The sequence below is a fragment of the Hyla sarda genome, chromosome 1, assembly GCF_029499605.1.
Source record: "Hyla sarda isolate aHylSar1 chromosome 1, aHylSar1.hap1, whole genome shotgun sequence".
Lineage (NCBI taxonomy): Eukaryota > Metazoa > Chordata > Amphibia > Anura > Hylidae > Hyla > Hyla sarda.
Window position 1 is genome coordinate 232,206,943 of NC_079189.1, and position 12,110 is coordinate 232,219,052.

Here is a 12,110-nt window from a genome sequence, read left to right on the forward strand (position 1 = left end):
TTGATTACATTATTTTATTTTAAAAATGGGAAAAGGGGGGTGATTCAAACTTTTATTAGGGAAGGGGTTAATTCACTTTTATTAACTTAATTTGTATTACTTTTTTTTTTTTTTGTCCCCATAAGGGGCTATAACATGCAATCTTGCAATTGCACACAGTGTTCAATGCTGAGCTTTGACTCAGCATTGATCAGTATAATCGGGTCTTTGCTGCTCTAGCCTGCTGAGCATGGCTGGAGCATCAAAAGACTGATCGGATGGTGAGGAGGCAGGTAAGGGCCCTACCGCCTTCCACTCAGCTGATCGTGATTCATGGGGAAATGTCCTGGTCAGCTCCGTTGTGCTACCTACAACGATAGATCCCGCACTTAGATCAAAGTTGATTGCGATGTCTAAAGGGTTCATGCTGGGCATCGGCCCAATTGATGATATCTGGTATTAACCGTGGGTCCTGGCTGCTGATAGCAACTGGGACCCGACGGGTATGAAGCGTGCTCAGCTCGTGAACATGCTTCAAGCTGTGGTAATGGTACCAGGGCGTACAGGTACACCCTCTGTCCTTAAAGGGGTACTCCGGTGGTCACCTTGTTTTTCCGTTTTTGACTTACCCTATTTGTTTTGTTTCATTTCTATTCTTGTTGTTTAGCCTACTCTATTTCCGTTCTTTGTTGTCTTTTTATCCCCCACTTTGTTTTCCTATCTTTGCTTCTATTTGCTGTTTCTTGCTGTGCTGAAAACTACAAATCCCAGCATGCCACATGCCTTGCTGGTTTGGGGCGGCTGCTTTTTTTTTGTTTGTTTGTTCCGCCCTTTACCCATCCTACTATTTTCCCGGGTCGGCCCCCTTATACACAGCACACTAATATAACTCAGCCCTGGTTGGGATACACTGGCATACACACACAAAAGGGACTACAACTCCCAGCATGTGTCATTCAGGAGTCTTCAGTCTGTGGTATAACACCAGCATGCTGCCTCTGTAGTCTCCTGGGGGTTGTAGTTCACCACACCTCTGTAGGGCATACACCAGTGTTTCCCAACCAGGGTGCCTCCAGGTGTTGCAAAACTACAACTCCCAGCATGCCCTGACAGCCTTTGGGCATGCTAGGAGTTGTAGTTTTGCAATAACTGGAGGCACACTGATTGGGAAACACTGGTGTAACATGATGTGTATGCTAAATAGGCTAGAATAGTGTTTCCCAACCAGTGTGCCTCCAGCTGTGGCAAATCTACAACTCCCAGCATGCCCAAAGTCTGTCAGGGCATGCTGGGAGTTGTAGTTTTGCAACAGCTGGAGGCACACTGGTTTGTAAACACTAGCATACACACACACAACAGGGACTACAACTCCCAGCATGTGTCATTCAGGAGTCCCCCCCCTCCCCCTTCACATATAGGGGGAGATTTATCAAAACCTGTGCAGAGGAAAACTTGCCCAGTTGCCCATAGCAATCAATCAGCTGCTTCTTTCATTTTTATGAAGACCTGTGAAAAATGAAATAAGTAATCTGATTGGTTGCTATGGGCAACTTGGCAAGTTTTCCTCTGCACAGGTTTTGATAAATCTCCCCCATAGAGATCATCCCCAGTATGAGATTTATTCCCCTGCTGTCCATACATCCCCAGTCCGTGCACCTTCTCATCCTCCCCTTCAGATAACACTTATCTTCTCTGTGAGGTCCTTCTCCTGTGCAGACCTGTGTCCTTAGAATACAGAGTAGGGGGGAGGGGAGGGGCTGTGTACTCAGCTGGATGAGACGAGGGGGCGTGGCTTATTTTTCTTATGCAGACAGAGAGAGAGAGAGAAAAAAAAAAAAGAAGCTGTGACATCTTGTCCACAACAGACTCAGAACTATGGACAACAGTAAAAGAAAACCCTCTGAACTACAGAACTTCCTGCCCAACAAACAGGTAAGAAAAACACACACATGCTGCCAAAACATATAACACTGGTATGTTGCAAAAAAACTAAACTTACAAAGAAGATGCCATATAGTCAAAAAAATTTACCACCGCAGTACCCCTTTAAGTACCAGGATGCAAGGGCATACCTCTACACCCCTTTCATCCTTAAGGGGTTAACAATGAGTTTTTACAACACAGGAAATGTAATCTAGAATCTATACTTGTAATGGAGACGTCATTAGTAGTGTTGAGCGGCATAGGCCATATTCGAATTCGCGAATATTCGCGAATATATGGACGAATATTCGTCATATATTCGCGAATATTCGCATATTCGTTATATTCTCGTTTTATTTTCGCATATGCGAACATTCCCGTATGCGAAAATTAACATATGTGAATATTAGCATATACAAAATTAGTATACGCGAAAATTCGCATATGAGAAAATTAGCATATGCTACTTTTCGCATATGCGAATTTTCGCACGCCAGTCTCACACAGTAGTATTACAGCCTTCTTTACACCACACAGGCTGGAAGCAGAGAGGGCTGATCACTGTGATGTGAACTGTGAAAAAAAACAAAAAAAAAAACGAATATTCGTAATTACGAATATATAGCGCTATATTCGCGAAATTCGCGAATTCGCGAATATGCGATATTCGCGAATAATATTCGAATTGCGAATATTCGTGAGCAACACTAGTCATTAGTAACTTGTACTGAATGTGCTCCTCAATGGACTACACCTCAATGTGTTAGTTCAGGTTTCAGCAGGCTTGTAGACAGTCAGTAGGACTGGGCTGCTCCCCTGTATCTGTAACAAGACAAGTAATGATAACTATTTCCTGAATTAGAAAGGAGAGGTCTGCAGCTCGAAATGGCTAAACTTTCAAGATGAAGGCTCCCCAAATATACAGCACACAATTATCTATTTGTATGTTGTATGTTTTTATTTTTACTGTAGAAATGCTTTAATAGACATCATAGAGATACTATACTTGACTGTTTACTGATCCTCCTGAAATGTCTACCTCAAGTTCCAACAGCACTGTAAAGTGTGAGAAGTATGTTCTCCTAACTGAAGAATATGTGAGCTGTAAGCAGTTTTTCTTTTTGACCCTTACGTTCTGTCTACAGGTAATTGAAAATGATGAAGAGTGCATTGAAAAGATGGAGATCATTTCAGCTGAGACATCTTTATTTTCCTTTGTCCATTCCATTAGTTTATTTTGGTACCCCAATGCTTCAGCGGGCACTAATTTATCCTAATTGTGTCTTACTGGTACACTACAGATAAGATGCTCCATTGACATTTCTGCTAAATTTGAGTATTTGCTTTAGTGGTTGAAATTAATGAGCTTTGGCAAGCGCACATACCGTTTGTTGATATCCTGTTTTAACTTTGCTCCTGCTAATTAAGACGGTATTATTGTACAAGATAGTCATTAGTGATGTCGCGAACATAAAATTTTCGGCGAACCGCCATTGACTTCAATGGGCAGGCGAATTTTAAAACCCATAGGGACTCTTTCTGGCCGCAATAGTGATTTAAAAGTTGTTTCAAGGGGACTAATACCTGGACTGTGGCGTGCTGGAGGGGGATCCATGGCAAAACTCCCATGGAAAATTACATAGTTGATGCAGAGTCTTTTTTTAATCCATAAAGGGCATAAATCACCTATTATTCCTAAATTCTTTGGAATAACGTGCTTTAGCCCCCTTTAGGCAGCACATAGAGCCCCCCTTTAGGCATCACATAGTTAGATTTCCCCCATATTAGGCAGCACATAGTTAGAGCCCCCCTTTAGGCAGCACATAGGTAGAGCCTCCCTTTAGGCAGCACATAGAGCCCCCTTTAGGCAGCACATAGTTAGATCCCCCCTTTAGGCAGCACATAGATTCCCCCATGTTATGCAGCACATAGTTAGAGCCCCCTTTAGGCAGCACTGGTTTTATTTCAAAGCCAAAAAAGTGTTTTTTTTTTGAACAACTATCACACCAAATGTGATTTGCACTAGTGTGACAATGAGCAAAAAAGGTTGCCAGCGGAATTCCCCTTTTAAGCAGAGGTCCCCAACCAGGGTGCCTCCAGCAGTTGCAAGACACATGGACTGAACTTATAGCCCTTTTAATACTGTAGTTAGTTGCTTGAAGGAACTTAAGTTTTACACTGGAGTATCCCTTTTAACCAGCGGTGCCCTCCCAACCAGGGTGCCTCCAGCTGTTGCAAGACACACGGACTGAACTTATAGCCCTTTTAATACTGTAGTTAGTTGCTTGAAGGAGCTTAAGTTTTACACTGGAGTACCCCTTTTAACCAGCGGTCCCCTCCCAACCAGGGTGCCTCCAGCTGTTGCAAGACACACTGACTGAACTTATAGCCCTTTTAATACTGTAGTTAGTTGCTTGAAGGAACTTAAGTTTTACACTGGAGTACCCCTTTTAACCAGTGGTTCCCTCCCAACTAGGGTGCCTCCAGCTGTTGCAAGACACACAGACTGATATTTGAGCCCTAAAAAGGGCTTTTTTTGGTGCTGTCCTTAAAGCAGATGTTAGACTAGTGCTTTAGGAGTAAAGTGGACACTGAATACAAAACCTAGCAGCAACTTAGCTATCCCTCCACTTCCTAAGCCTGCAGCATGCCGAATGAAGGTAAAATGGCGTCCGTGCAGGAGGTAGGAGGGTCTGGAAGGGAGGGACTGCTGCTGATTGGCTGTAATGTGTCTGCTGACTCTGACTCACAGGGTCAAAGCTTACCACAATGTTAAAGTATAGGGGGCGGATCGAACTTCACATATGTTCGCCCGGCGATGCGAACGCGTACATGCTAAGTTCGCTGGCGAACAATTCGCGACATCTCTAATAGTCATATGTTTTATTCCACACACTGCAGTATGTACAAAGCAAAAAGAATAATGATTCAATGCTATTCCTTCGCTGTTGTTTTTAGATATTCATTACATACTGTATAGTAGGCCTGGATACTTATACAGAATCTAGGTACATTGTTACATGCTTTATAAGATTTTAGAGGAATAATAACATATATTCATCTTTTTTACTTTTATCTTCAAAAATAATTTCTACTTACATTTCTACTAAATGCTCTACTGTAAATTAACCACCCAAGCTTACTACAAAATGATATTGAGCCCTTAACCCCTTAAGGACTCAGCGTTTTTCCATTTTCATTTTTTCTCATCACCTTCTAAAAATCATGACGCTTTAAATTTTGCACCTAAAAATCCATATGATGGCTTATTTTTTGTGCCACCAATTCTACTTTGCAGTGAAATTAGTCATTTTACCAAAAAATCCACAGAAAAATGGAAAAAAAATCATTGTGTGACAAAATTTAAGAAAAAATTTTATTTTGTAAGTTTTGGGGGCTTCCGTTTCTACGCAGTGCATTTTTCGGTAAAAATAACATGTTATCTTTATTCTGTAGGTCCATGCGGTAAAAATTATACCCTACTTATATAGGTTGGATATTGTCATACTTTGGAAAAAAATCATAACTACATGCAGGAAAATGTATATGTTAAAAATTCTCATTTTCTAACCCCCTATAACTTTTACTTTTTTCCACGTACAGGCCAGTATGGGGCTCATTTTTTGCACCATATTCTGAAGTTTTTATCGGTTTCATTGTTGTATTGATCTGACTTTTTGATCGCTTTTTATTCATTTTTTCATGATATAAAAAGTGACCAAAAATACACTATTTTGGAATTTGGAATTTTTTTGCGCGCAGGTCATTGACCGTGCAATTTAATTAACTATATATTTTTATAGTTCCGACATTTTCGCACGCGGCGATACCAAATATGTTTATTTTTATTTACACAGTTTTTTTATGGGAAAAGGGAGGTGATTCAAACATTTAATTGGGATCCGGTTAAATGAACTTTGTTAACTTTTTTATTTTTTTCACTTTTTTTTGCAGTGTTCTAGCTCCCATAGGGACCTATAACACTGCACACACTGATCTCCAATGCTGATCCCTGCAAAGCCATAGCTTTGCATGGATCAATCAGATAGGGGCTCGATTGCTCAAGCCTGTAGCTCAGGCTTGAAGCAATCAATCGACGATCGGATGCCATGGAGAGAGGTAAGGAGACCTCCACCTGCGTCCCAGCTGATCGGAACATCGTGATTTTATCGTGATGTCCCAATCAGCCCTACTGAGCTGCCGGGAACCGTTTAATTTCGTTTTCAGACGCGGCGGTGAACTTTGATCGCCGCATCTGAAGGGTTAACAGCGCGCGGCACAACGATCGGTGCTGCACACTGTTAGCCCAGGGTCCCGGCTATCGTTAGCAGCCGGGACCGACAGGTGTGATGCGGGGTCACGGTGTGACCCCGTTTTTCACACCGGGACCGGGCTTTGGGTGTTCAGGTATGCCCTAAGTCCTTAAGAGGTTAAAGCAGCAAAGCATGCCCACAACAACATACTACCACCAGCATGTTTGATTTTTGAGATCACAATATAATTGTTTGAGCCTTATGCCAAATTTAACAGAACCTGTATTATCTGAAGGGGGCTATTTTTGACTCCACAGTACAGATTTGGGAAGGGGATTACTTGTTGACATTAGTTAGACAAGCTGTTAGGTCTTGTTTATAGGTATCCATAAGAAAAACAGCATAGTTTCCGCTTTCCATTGTTTTCAATTGCAATCTGTGCCATAGTTACATAGCCTTGGTTAGCAATAGCTGACTTATAACATATTTTTTCTCAATAATGGAATCATAAATGGTACTCTGCCACCTTGTGGTCACTGAGCACACTTATTCATTTTAACAAAGCAATAATAAAAGCTAAGTTTTATTTGGTGGGTCTTTAGTTTAGGGTAGCCCCTTAGGAGTTTCTACCCCAAAGTTGTGTTGATTAGTATTAAAACCTGGCTTCATGTCAATGGAACTGTGTGGAAATACAACATGAAACTCTAGGACAGGCATGGCACAGTTTTTTTGAAGAATTCTTTTTTTCTAATTAATTTCTTTTCTAATTCTGGATCACTCTTTAAGGTTTGGATGATAGAAAAAGTCCTGACTACAAAAAGCCCAAATGTAGCCCCAGCTTTAAGCTAAAAATTTGTTCTGAATTTAACAAAAAACAAACAAAAATAACCAAAATAACCAAAATGATTCTTCCGAATATGACTTTTATGTCATTCACTTTTGTCAATGACATGAGTCCTGTACTTGCTGATCAACTTACATTGACTAGGTTGGGCACACAGCTCCAAGTCAAGTGAAGGTTTTGGGCCCTAAAGGTCAGTGGAGTTGCTGTATGCTTACTCACACTTGCTGGGCAGTAACTCATGCCTCGCTGCTCAGTAAGTAGTTTGCATGGCTCCTAACGGCTCTGACAGGAGTCCCTGTTTTTGTGCACCAGCCAACATACTACAATCACTAATACAATTGCTAGACCAGGTGCTTTCTCTTTCTCTATATTTCAGCTTGATAAAGCATTGGATTGTAGCCTAAAACATCACTCATTTTTGTTTGTGTGCATGTGGTCTCTGATCAGCTTGAAAATAAAAAACACCTGCCTATTGTTATGTAGGTCCCGCTCATGCCAATAGCAAAGCTCTGACTACCAAGGCATGTTTTTTTGTTTTTATATAGTGTACTTTCCAGTAAAACTGACATGCTCTCTTTATTCTGTGGTTCAGTATGATTAAAATGATACCCATATTTACATAGCTTTTCTATTATTGTTAATGGCATATTATACAAGAAGATACCCAGAGAACAGCACGGAGGAGGGTAAGAGACCTTTGTCCACATTTTCACACCCCTGCAATAACACTATGGGTGGTCCGATGAATGTCCCAACTGTATTTCTCTGTTGTGGATGATTTGATCAACACTAACTCTAAAGGCTTCTAAAGGGTTAATGGTGGACATGTAGTGGTTAATGGTGTTGTTTTCTTGGTGACTTTGGTATCAGTTGCCTCAACATAATTGACAAGATTCTGTGTAGTTCTGAGCTAATTTCTCATTGTTCTAAAAATCCTTGAAACTCCTTGAGGTGACATCTTGCATGAAGTTTCCAACCACGGAAAATTAACAGTTATTTTTTCTTCCTTTCATTTGCGAATAATCGCATCAACTGTTGTAAACTTCTCATCAAGTTGCTTGTTGATGGTCATGTAGCCCACCCCAGCCTCGTGTAGGTCTACAATCTTGTTCCTGACATTCGTTGACAGTTCATTGGTCTTGGCCATGGTGGAGAGTTTGGAATCTGATTGATAGACTGGCGCCTTTTATACAGGTAATAAGATAAATAGCATTACCTTTAAGAGAGTGCTCCTAATCTCTGCTCGTTACCTGTATAAATATACATGGGAGACAGAAATCTTGGTGATTGATAGTGAATCAAATATTTATTTCATTTGAATGAAAAGCAAATCAATTCATAACCTGTATGTGTTATTCTAGATTTTGCATATGTGTGGATGGATGGGGACATTCTGAGGAGGGAAGTCATAGTGTGAATGGATGGGGACTTGCTTAAGAGCGGGACATGGTATGGAGTGATGGGGACATGCTTAGGACTGGGGACATGTGGATGGATGGTGTGACATGCTGAGGAGGGGAGGGGGATGTTATGGATGTATTGAAGTATTAAAATGTATGCAGGGTGAGATTTTAATTTGGTTATAATCATGTGTGTTGGACTGGAGAGATGGGGTGACAGGTTGACCTCCTGCACCAGAGCTATATAACACTTTATTTACACCCCTACACATATCAATGTAGTTATATACAGTTATGTAGAATATAATATATACTTAGAAATGAGAGAACTTTTGAAAAATTTTATTTGGCCGATTCGTTTGCGGCAAATCTATATTACAATCGGCTATTTCTGGCCTACAGAGAGCCTCGATAGGGGTGTAGATTACTTTGCTTTGTTCTAACACGCATATGTAATGTACTGGGGTAGTGAAATAATACTGTTATTCAGTATGACATGCAGATTACCGGCATTGCTTTTAGAATTACTGCTGCAGAGCGGCACAATGACATAGCCTGGAGGTGGCATCAGTATTAGGAGACCATATAGTGCAGGGGTCGGCAACCCTTGGCACGCGTGCCACTCATGGCACGCAGGGTGCATTTGAGTGCCATGCGAGCGAGTGACGACCTGCAGGTAGTTCCGGGATACTGTCACTTTAAGCGGCTGCTAAAAGATCCGGCCAGGGACGGAAGATGTATCCCTCCCCCTCTCCCTGCCAAGTTATTGCTGTGCTTAAGAGAACAACTTAAGAGAGAGAGAGCTTTCTCTCTTTTCCTCCCCTGTCACCTTTCAGCTGCTGTTCTCCACTGTCTGTCGGCAGCATGGAGGGGGGAGGAGGATTGCTCTGAGCTCTGCACCTGCGCAGTGAGGTGTCTGAAGGAGGTCAGGGGTCACTGCTACAGACCAGTAAGTTGTCTGTATGTTTCTGTGGAATACACTTAGCTCAGCTCCTGGCTCTGACAGCAGCTTTCCTGCCCCAGAGACAGGCTCTGGTCTCTGTCAGTCTATAAATCCCCATAACTGTGTTATCTACAGATTCCCCCATAAGTGTGTCATTCACAGCTCCCCCATAAGTGTGTCATTTACAGCTCACCAATAACAGTGATAATTCACAACTCCCCCATAAGTGTGTCATTCACAGATCACACATAAGTGTGTCATTCACAGATCACACATAAATGTCTCATTTACTGATCCCCCTATAAGTGTGTTATCTAAGGAACCCCCATAACAGTGTGTGATTTGCATATCCCACAAAGGTGTTTCATCTTAAGATCCCCCATAAATGTGTCATCCAAAGATCCCTCCATAAGTGTGTCATCTACAGATCCCCATATAACAGTGTATCATCTACAGATCCCAATAACAGTCATTACAGATTATGCATGGCAGTGATTCTGGGTCTGATTCTGGGGTCTGTATTATGCGGGAAGGTTATACTGGGGTCTGATTCTGGGGTCTGTATTATGCGGGTAAGTGATACTGGGTTCTGATTCTGGGGTCTGTATTATGGTGGGTTCTGATTCCGGGGTCTGAATTATGTTGGGGTCTGATTATGGGGTCTGTATTATGGTGGGGTCTGATTCTGGGGTCCGTATTATGGTGGGTGGTGACTGGGGTCTCTATTATGGTGGGGACTGATTTTGGGGTCTGTATTATGGTGGGGTCTGATTCTGGGGTCTGTATTAAGGTGGAGTCTGATTCTGGGGTCTGTATTATGGTGGAGTCTGATTCTGGGGTCTGTATTATGGTGCATGGTGATTCTGGGGTCTGTATTATGGTGGAGTCTGATTCTGGGGTCTGTATTATGGTGGGTGGTGATTCTTGGGTCTGTATTATGGTGGGTGGTGATTATGGGGTCTGTATTATGGTGGGGACTGATGCTGGGGTCTATATTATGGTGGAGTCTGATTGTGGGGTCTGTATTATGGTGGGGACTGATTCTGGGGTCTGTATTATGGTGGAGTTTGATTCTGGGGTCTGTATTATGGTGGGGACTGATTCTTGGGTCCTTATTATGGTGAGGTCTGATTCTGGGGTCTGTATTATGGTGGGTGGTGATTCTGGGGTCTTTATTATGGTGGGTGGTGATTCTGGGATCTGTATTATGATGGGGACTGATTTTGGGGTCTGTATTATAGTGGGGACTGATTCCGGGGTCTGTATTATGGTGGGTGGTGATTCTGGGGTCTGTATTATGGTGAGTTTTGATTCTGGGGTCTGTATTATGATGAGGCCTGTATTATGCAGGACAGTGATTCTGGGTTCTGTATTATGCAGGGCGGTGAAACTGGGGTCTGTATTATGAAGGCCGATGATATTGGGGTCTGTATTATGCAGGGCAGTGATACTGAGGTCTGTATTATGCAGGGCGGTGAAACTGGGGTCTGTATTATGCAAGGCAGTGATACTGGGGTCAGTATTATGCAGGGTGGTGATACTGGGGTTTGTATTATGCGGGGCAGTGATACTGGGGTCTATATTATGTAGGGCAGTGATATTGGGGTCTGATTCTGGTGTTTATTTTATGGTGGGGTCTGAATTAAAATGCTTATCCATGCTAAACAAATACTTTTGGCTGTTGTAGGCAATCCCCTCTCTTTGTATTGTCCTCATTGTAAATTCTTTACATCAGGAACATTATATTGGAAACTTTCAGAAAAAAAAAATAAACACTTACCCTGTGACAAGCCACATTACCACAAACCCCACCCACAGTAAGCCACACCCATAATAAAACCACACCCATATTTCCAGCACGTGACTTTACAAATTCTTTTGGGCTCAGCACTACTAAAAGGTTGCCTATCCCTGACATAGTGGCTGAATGACACAGCGTGGATGTGTTGTTAGCATGTGGAGACCATATAGTGGCTGAATGACACAGCGTGGAGGTGTTGACAGCATGAGGAGACCCATAGGCGTGCGCACGGGGTGTGCCGGGTGTGCCTGGGCACACCCTAATCAAGCCCAGGCTCCCGTCAAATTCAGGATATCCAGGGAGCGTAGGAATCGGGGGGACACATCCCCCCAGAAAATCATGCAGGGGGACAGATCATGGGGTAATCCTCCCCAGTTCTGCCCGCAGACTTTGCTGTATTATATGCTCCCTGGGTCTATTTAACCCAGGGAGGCATTTATAGCTGGTCACTCACGGCCTTCTCTGAACTGTGTGCGCATACAGTTCAGAGAAGGCCGTGACCCCTTCCCAGACGCAGGCGCTGATGACGTCAATCATCAGCGCCTGCACTGTGGAGAAGAGAGAATGCGGCCCGGCTCTTCAGGAGATCGCTGAGGGGGACTAGATGAGTTTTTTTTTGTTATTTTCTTTGGTACTTTGGGATGGGGAATCGTGTGGGGTGGTGACCCGGTGGGGTGGGGGGGCTTTTAGTCACAATACACAGTGTTACTTCACACTTACTCTACTGCAGTTTTTCCCAACCAGGGTGCCTCCAGATGTTGCAAAACTACAACTCCCAGCATGCCTGGACAGCCTTTGGCTGTGTGGGCATGCTGGGAGTTGTAGTTTTGCAACACCTGGAGGCACCCTGGTTGGCAAACACTGCTCTACTGGACCCTTTTCACATAGACACGCTATTATGCAGTTACTTCTATGAATTTTTATTACTGCTCTTTGTTTTGCAGTCCAATTATATGTGAGTTAATGT